Source organism: Chinchilla lanigera, unplaced genomic scaffold, assembly GCF_000276665.1.
Source record: "Chinchilla lanigera isolate Chin_1 unplaced genomic scaffold, ChiLan1.0 scaffold00031, whole genome shotgun sequence".
NCBI classification, from domain to species: Eukaryota; Metazoa; Chordata; class Mammalia; order Rodentia; family Chinchillidae; genus Chinchilla; species Chinchilla lanigera.
Window position 1 is genome coordinate 19,193,983 of NW_004955432.1, and position 8,680 is coordinate 19,202,662.

An 8,680-nucleotide genomic window follows, 5' to 3' on the forward strand; every position below is an offset into this window, starting at 1 on the left:
TTTTTTTGTTTTTGTTTGTTTTTCTTCAGGTACCAGGAATCGAACTCATGACCTTGCGCTTGCCAGGCAGGCGCTGTGCTGCTGAGCTAAATCCCCAGCCCTCACTGGGATTCTTTATAACAGTGATTTTGGACTTATTGTCAGGCAGTCTGTAATGTCCATTTTTCTATCTTTTTGTGCTGGGAACTGAACCCAAGGCTTTTGCATTGAGCTATATCCCTAGCCCCTTCTAAATTTTTGTTTTATTATTTTGAGGCAGAGTATCACTAAGTTGTCAGGCTGGACTCTAACTTGAGATCTCCATGCCTCGGCCTCCCAGAGAGCTAGGATTGCTTGCCTGCACCACCAGGCCTGGCTAGACTTTTATTTGTTTAGTGTCTGCAACTGGTGCTTTACTTTGTGCCTTTGGTGGGGTTATGTTTCCCTGACTAGCTGTGATCATTTTGCCTTGCAGTTGTGTCTGCACATTTGAACAAATATACACCTATTGGAACCCACACAAACAGGATCCAGAAGTCATCCTCACTAGCCATTCCTTTATTTATTTATTTATTTTTGGCACCAGGACTCAAACTCAGGACCTTCTACTTGCCAGGCAGGCACTTGTGCCACTGAGCTACATCCCAGGCCCAGCCATTCTATCCAGAGGTTCTAGGCAGACTGTCTGGTTGGTCTGTGGCAGAGTCCCAAGGAATAGTGACTTGGAGCATGTATCCCCTGGGTGGATCTAAAGCTTGCATCCACAGAGGTTGGTCTGGATTCTGGTCAGTGGTAGGTGGTTTGGCCTTGGGATCCACTGTGTTGGTGCTATTGACTGGGTCCAGTGGATTGGTATGAGGCCTGCGTCTGCAGGATTGACCTAGGACCTGTGTTTATGGGTGCTGGTTTGAAGCCTGGTTTGATGGTGTCCAACCTGTTGCTGGTGCCTGCCTTGAATTCTGCGTAGGCAGGAGTAGCCTGGATTAATGCAAGCCCAGGACAGCTCACTTCTCTAGCTCCTTTTCCTCCAACTTGTTAATTGGAAAGAATATCTACTATAGCAGGAAGTATCTTACTAAAGAGTAGACTCAGTGTTAGCTCTTTGAGCATGTTAGTAGGTTCAATTTTTATAACAACTTCATAAAATAGATATTATCCCATTTTATGGCATGAAAAATCATCTTACAGAAATTAGGTAACATGACTAAGGTTACCCATCCACTACAAGGCAGAGGTAGAATTCAAATTCATCTCAGAATGACTCTTATTTTATAAATCTCTGAGAGTATTTTCTGGATGCTGACACTTAGGTTTTCTTAGACCAAGTTATATCTGACTGGATGGGCCATATTTAAAGGAGTTAAGATTGGAGGGTGGGAGCATTTTCTTTGACTAGTTACTTTAGCATTGCTTTTATTTTGGTTTGACTGTTAAAAATTGGCATAGACCATTTGACGCCATTTTCCAGGCTGAGTTTTGAGGAAACAGATTCAGTCTATCTCCACGTTGACTAAATGATGATTTCTGACAGGTCCAATAGTCATACCAGGTTGTGGTTTGCCTTAAGCATGCAAGAGAAGACAATTTCATACAGAAGGAAGAAATCATTGGGTTTGTTTTCTTTGGTTTGATTTGGTTTGGTTTGAGTTTGTATCCAGAGCAACGCACACATGTACATTCCTTGGAAAAGATTAGCATTCCACGCTACATTTGCCACCAGAGGGAGTCATATGAATACTGTAACATATTGACAAAGGAAGAAAAATCATTAATTATGTTCTTTCAGTTCCACTGACTTTTCAGTTACCAGTCAGAACTTCTAAAATGGGCTCTCTACAGGGTTTCAGACATAAGAAACATATAACTTAAATTAATAATGCAGAGTGCAAGATAGACATCAAACAAAACTAATAGACATAGTCAGATATCAGCAATGAACTTAATGTTATACTGAAACTAAGAAATCAAGTTGCAATCTCTTTTGTCCCCCAAAATCATCTAAAATACCAAAACACTATTTAAAAATTCCTGTAATCAATGATTTCGTTACACATACAGTATTTTACCATTATATTGCCTTTGCCAAGATGACTGTAATTATTATTGTCAAAAAATAAAGAAAATGCACTGAAAAGAAAATTCATAAGTAGAAATATTCTATAACCCAAAGTCATTTTATATAGCAATGCTTTCCGAAACCCAGGCTAAGATTTTATCAATTGGTAAACAAGCAGAAAAGATGGATTATTTGAGAACTGGTAGGCAACTGGTAGGTGTGGAGTACAATTTGTTTTGTTTCCAATTTTTAAATTTTTTTATTTTAGAGAAAAGAAAAAACCAATAAAGAAGAATGGTATAAAATTTCAAAATGAGACTGTAGGAGGGTCGCAATGACTAGTACATTGCGTATAGTTATCTTCAAAGTAGTTGCTCATATTACAAGACATAGGCATGATAAATTGATCAAACAGTATACGCACAAATGTCTATCTATATCTATCTATCTATCTATCTATCTATCTATCTATCTCCTTTTCCCTTTCTGCTTTTCTCCTTTCTCCCATCCCAGTTTCTCTTTCCTTTTGAGCAGTTTCCTCCCATTTCACAACATCTATTGTACATTTTAGGTCTCATTTACTCTTTCAGCTTTTTACACTAGGGAGACAATATGAAGTTTATGTGTTTCCAATTTTAAAAGAAAAGCATTTTGTGAAATCTAGTAGTCAATTGTAGCAGTAAATTTAGTGGTATCCTTAGAAGATAAGTTCTGAAGTGTTATATAGATCATTTTATATGAAGCAACAATTCTCAAAAAGTGGTCCCTGGAGGGACCATAATTACTTGGGAACTTGTTCAAAATACAGATTCGCAAGTCTCAGTCCAGACCTATTAATTCAGAAAGCCTAAGGTGTGACCCAGATATCTGCATTTTAGCAAGCTCTCTGGGTGATCTAATGTGTATTTACACTTTGAGAAGCACTGACAGAAATATAGTAAACAGTCTCTTAAAACTAAGTCCAGTGACTTATGCAAACTAGAGCATATGCTTTACGCATTTTATCACAAAGTAGCAATTTTTATAGGCAAATTTAAAAATACTTACAGGCTAGTGGATGATCATGGAAAAGATTGTTTAAAAGTACAACTTCAGGGAACATCAAATTGTCATAGATTAAAAGAACTGAATTTTAAAATAAATAAATAAATGATTGAATTTAAAAATAATAGTCACATATTTTAGAGAACCAAGAATAAAGGATATTCACTTTCTGTTCAATGAAGGGGTGTTTTCTCTTTTTTTCTTTCAACAAGCTTTGCTTGTGTTCAAAGATTATTATTTGCTTATTTTAACATTTATAGTTTTGAGATTATGTTAAAAATTTTGAAGAAAAAATGCTCTAAAAAGCAAACTTTACATGGAAAAATAAAATTTTCCTCAAAATGAGAAACAAGGTTAATATTACAAGATTACTTCAGCTTTATACTGTATGTACCTTTGTGTCATCCAAATTTTTACCTAGATGTGCGCATTGCTTTACAGTAGGAAATATATTTCTGTCAAAGAACTTTAGAATTATTTTTAAAGTGTATTTGCAAGCAATTTGAACATAACATAAAATAAACCTAGATTTTAAAAACTGTCTACCATAAGAACTGAATTGTTCATATGATTAGTTTGTATCATCCCGTTTATTTCAGATATAATCAAGCAAAACGCAATCAATTAGATTATAAGTAGATGGAGTAAAATCTTCCTTGTGATAGCTGCATGCGTGCAGTTAACTTCACTGATCATTGAAAACTGACTTTAGAGATTGACTTGCAGCATTTTGTTAAAAGCATATTGCACATAAGACACAAAATTATGAGCACACCACAGACTATAGCTGCAAAGTATTAGTTATGAGCACACCACAGACTATAGCTGTAAAGTATTAGTTGATACTCTTTCAATTTGATTGACCCATCGAAGTAACAGCTCCTTTTAATTATTTGCTTACCCGTGGATGCAAAGACTGATGTTAAGATGAATTATTTTCACTGTTTACAAGGAGCAGCATGATTGCATATGCATTTACTGAAGATAGAATAGATGGGTGAATTATTGAAATTGTCTGACCTTTTTGTAGAAAGCAATGAGAGGGTTTTTTTTTTTTTTGATATCTGCTCCTGAAGTGGGCATACTCACAAAATAGAAAACAAAGTGTCTGAGTTACCATTATCTACTTGTAGTCCACATGAAAAGTGCTAGAAGTTGAGGACTGAGATCACTGTAAACGTCCTGCAGTTTAACTTTTGGGATCAGGACTGCAAGTTGCTGCACAGTCCAGGCGAACAGCACGCCGCTATATAGTCACTATTTGGAGTTAAATGAAGTGCATATTGTGAGGGCGGCTCAGATTCCCAGAGAGAAGCCAGGGCCTTTCCCTGCACAATTTAATCTAAGCATTGTTCTGGCTGAGTTCTGTTCAAAGAGATTTTCAAATAACATTCAGATTGGAAAGTCAGATTGTATACAATGATGTTCAAAGTGAGACCGTGTACAAGGGAGTTCAGTGTATGAAAATATGCATATAAAATTATCATTATTTATAGAAACAATGGTTGCATTTCATGTGTTTAAAAAACACTGAATTTACGGTGTTTCTTCAATCTAAGCAAATAAGTTAGTTCCAACACTCTGACGGCTATCAAAATGAACCTGGTCAAGAATGTGGGCTTCTGAGTCCAGTGTGATTTGGAATTTGCACTTTAGAGAAGGATCATTTAATTTCTTTTGTCTTCCAATTCCATTGCTTCATCAAGAAAATGGGAATAATGATTCATTCTTTATGTACTGCAGGAATAATACAGCAGTTTTTAATTAAATGTGTTGAGATTATTTATCTCTTTAAATATAAAGAAATAGTGGAGGTTAAGTTAATGACTTATGAATATATAATTATGCCTGGAAGCATACTTCTTGAACGCAAAAGATTTTTATTAGCCTTTCATCTTTTTTAATATTATTGCTTAGTTGGAAAATATCTTCAAATCCTATGACCCCCCCAAAAAAAACCATTTCAACTATAGAAATTATGATCCTGTTCACTGCAATTTTGTAGCCTTTTGAAAACCTTAAGAGCACTGTCATATTTTCAGCTTTAGTTTTTTATTTTGAAGATTTACAAATCAATGATAGGAAGATGAGGAAATGTGTCTTTCTTTTGTTCTATTTTTATACTGATTGAAATTTTGGCATATTCTTTATATTTTCACTTTAAAAGAGACATTTTTTGTAGCTGCTGACTATTGTTGAAATTTTGATATAAGACTTAGTCTTTGAAAGTATGAACTGTGTAAGGCAGATATTTATAGTTGATAAAACCGCAGGACACTAAGCTATCACCAACAGTGATTAAAGGCTGCAGGTGCCAGAGAATCAATAGCTTGCTTAAAAAAAGAAGAATATTAAGTAGCTTGTGAGGGCCATTGTGATTTGACCTTTTCACCTCTTAATAGGAAAAGAAAACAAGAAACTCAGAATAGAGAGATTATCCCTTCCTATAATTTAAAAAGCAGAGGATGTTTGATTCCTGGTTATTAAAAAGAAACCTTTCAATATAATAAAATCCTTGCAAAATGAGCAGAGTGGATATATTATGGTAAGATATACCCTTAATACCTTAGTTCATTATTTTAAGTAGCATTTATCTCTCCATATGATCTTATTTTTTGCTGTGCTGTGAAAATCAGCTCAGATTCAAGTAGCATAAAGAAGATAACTGTTCAGGGGAAAACACAGCAATTCCTAAAAGGATTTCTTTTGAACCGATAATGTTGCAAGATGAGGCTGAAGCTAATGTGTTGCACATTTTTGCTATGAGCATTTTCATAACATTTGAAAGAAAGTTTATCCTAAGGTGTGGAATTACCCGTATTTCCAATCTGGTTTCCAACAGTCTTCCTTAATAAAGCAATATAGGTGATCATGATACGATGAAATCTCCAGTATCAAAATCTGTGTTTGTCTTACCCCCAAGCCTGATACCCCCAAGACAGTACCCGCAAGCCTGATATCACTGAATTAAGTCATCTGTGATGGGGAGTCACTAAATGTGCCGGTTTCTTGCGGCGGTAGGCATATTGTCTTCGAGAACGACGGTCACACGGAGTGTCCAGGCGAGGATCACGGATCACAGTAACACAGAACGTTTTAGACTGAATCACTTCCTAACCTCAGGGACAGCTCGCTCGTTTCTACAAAGGCTCCTTTTGTGGGCTTTTGTACAGCAGTTCACCCAACATTTATCAGTGCATTGTCTTCCTTCTCTCTCCACTTCCTTCAATGACGATTTTTTTTTTTTTTAAATAATATAACGTCGGCACAAAGGATTTAAGTTCTCTTCGTATGGTCTGCTGTGTGTTCATAGATTCAGGCCTTTAGTTCTACTTGCAATGTTATTTTTTAAAGGTTATAAATACCGTTTCTCCTCTTATTGTTTCAATGATTTTGCAATCTCTAATTTTTGTCTAGAAGAAATCAGTGGGATTTTGGCTGATATTTTGGAAGGTTAAAAATATAATGTGATTTATTTAATTTCACACACAAACACATGCACACTATTATTCTTCTTTAATGAGGTGTGAGAAAAATATAGTGAATGTCTAAATTTTAAAACTTATTACAGTGAAAAATACATTGCCTTTAGTCTTAAGAAATAGCCATATAGACATCTGTAGAAAAATGTTTCCGGTGTTAACACGAAGTTTTATCGCTGATATTTTTAATATTTCTCATCCATACAGTGGGTGAATAGAAGACATCTTTTTATAATGAGCTTAATGAGTTTGAAAACTTACAGTTTTGTTTTATTCGTGGAAAGGAAAGTCTAGACTAGTACTCAAACTTCTGGTACACATATGAGTGTGGATCCAAGAACTGCCTGTTACTATTCTCTGATGGGAAAAGTCAGAGTTGAAATGAAGGCATAGAACTTTATGATAATTTCACAATGCTGTGGCATTTGAGATCAGACTCAGTGGTCTCCTATTTTTGTGAGCTATACTCACTTAACAAAGAATAGACTAGTTTGAATCTTACCAAAACTTTCATAGGAAAAATTGTTAAATCTAAGTATGATGAAGGATTGAAGATGAATCTTGAAGTATATAACTGGGCTTGTTTTGTATAAAACCTCAAATTGAATATCCTCAACTTGAAAAATTGTTTTAAAATTTCTTCTTAAAATCCTATCCATACTTCTCTGGGAGACTAGCTTCTCTTCCTGAGTATTATTAAAACAAAACAGAAACCATTTAGACATGTATAGTCACGTGCAAGAGGCATCATTGTTGATCCACCTTGTTTAGATAATAAATGAGAAAAAAGACACTATGAACTTGAAATATTGGTATATCAGTGTCTATTCAAATTGTATATATGGTCGGATGTGGTGGCACACACCTGTAATCCCAGGATTTTGGAGGCTGAGGGAGGAGGATCGCCATGAGTTTGAGGCCGGCCTGGGCTACATAGTGAGTTCAAGGCCAGCCTAAACTACACAGAGAGACCCTGTCTCAAAAACAAACAAACAAACAAAAGCCTTGAAAAAACCAACAACAAAAACCAGTGTACATATAGAAATTTAATATAGAAAACTGCTACCCTATGGAATGACAAAAGACACAAGTTTCTTAGGAATTTTCAATATCGATGGCCTACGTGCGCACTTTTAAGCAACAGCATATATAGCTTTGCAATTTATTGTCATACTTTCCCCTTCTGATTGTTTCTTTTGATTATAGGTATTGTAATATAATTTTATGTTTGTTGATTCTGACAATAAATTAAACCTGAATCTTGTGTTTAAAATTCACTTTTCTAACTTATTTTATTACATTTTATAGAATTGACAGTTAATTGGGGAAGGAAAACTCAAAATGGGCTTCATCTCAGATAGCTCGAAAAGTACAGAACCAGCCATAGAGAAGCTGTTTAATAATTATTTACTGAGTAAAGAGAAAGTCCCCCACATAGACAGAATAAAAAATTTTAAAGTCTCACGTTATCATAAAATGGCTATTAACAAAGCTTTAATAATTATGTTATTAAAGGAAAAGACCATAAGATATTTTTAATTACAGACTAAACTTGGTTTGGTGATATCAGCAGTAGAAATTTCCATATATCTAACCGACTGGAAGCTTGTGTGTGTTCTATTATAGATAGTATTGGATTAAGGTGACAGCAGACGAAATGGCAGCTTAAAAATATACATTTGGTTGCACTACTCATTTCTCTGCTTAAAACTCTCTAAAAGCTTTTGTATTTAGAAGAACTCGAATTCCTTTTAATCGCATATAAGATCCTACACAGTCTGCGTCCCGCCTCCCTGTCTGACGTCGGCGTTCTCATGTTATGTTCTGGGACACGCCAAGCCTTCCTCTCCCTCATGAACTTCAGTTTACCGATCCAGTTATTAGAAACCCTCTGCCAAGATCTGTCCACAGCCGACTCTTCTCATCCTTTGAGAGTTCAGATTAATATCACACTCTAGAGTCTTTCCTCCTGCGTAAGTCACTTATCAGATGGCCTTCTTTCAGAGGTTTATGTCACCTGTCACTATCTGGAATTATTGTGGTTGTATTCCCAAAGCCTAGTGTTCTGGGAAGGGGCCAAATATAAGTAGCTGCTTGATAAATATCTGTTTGATGAATG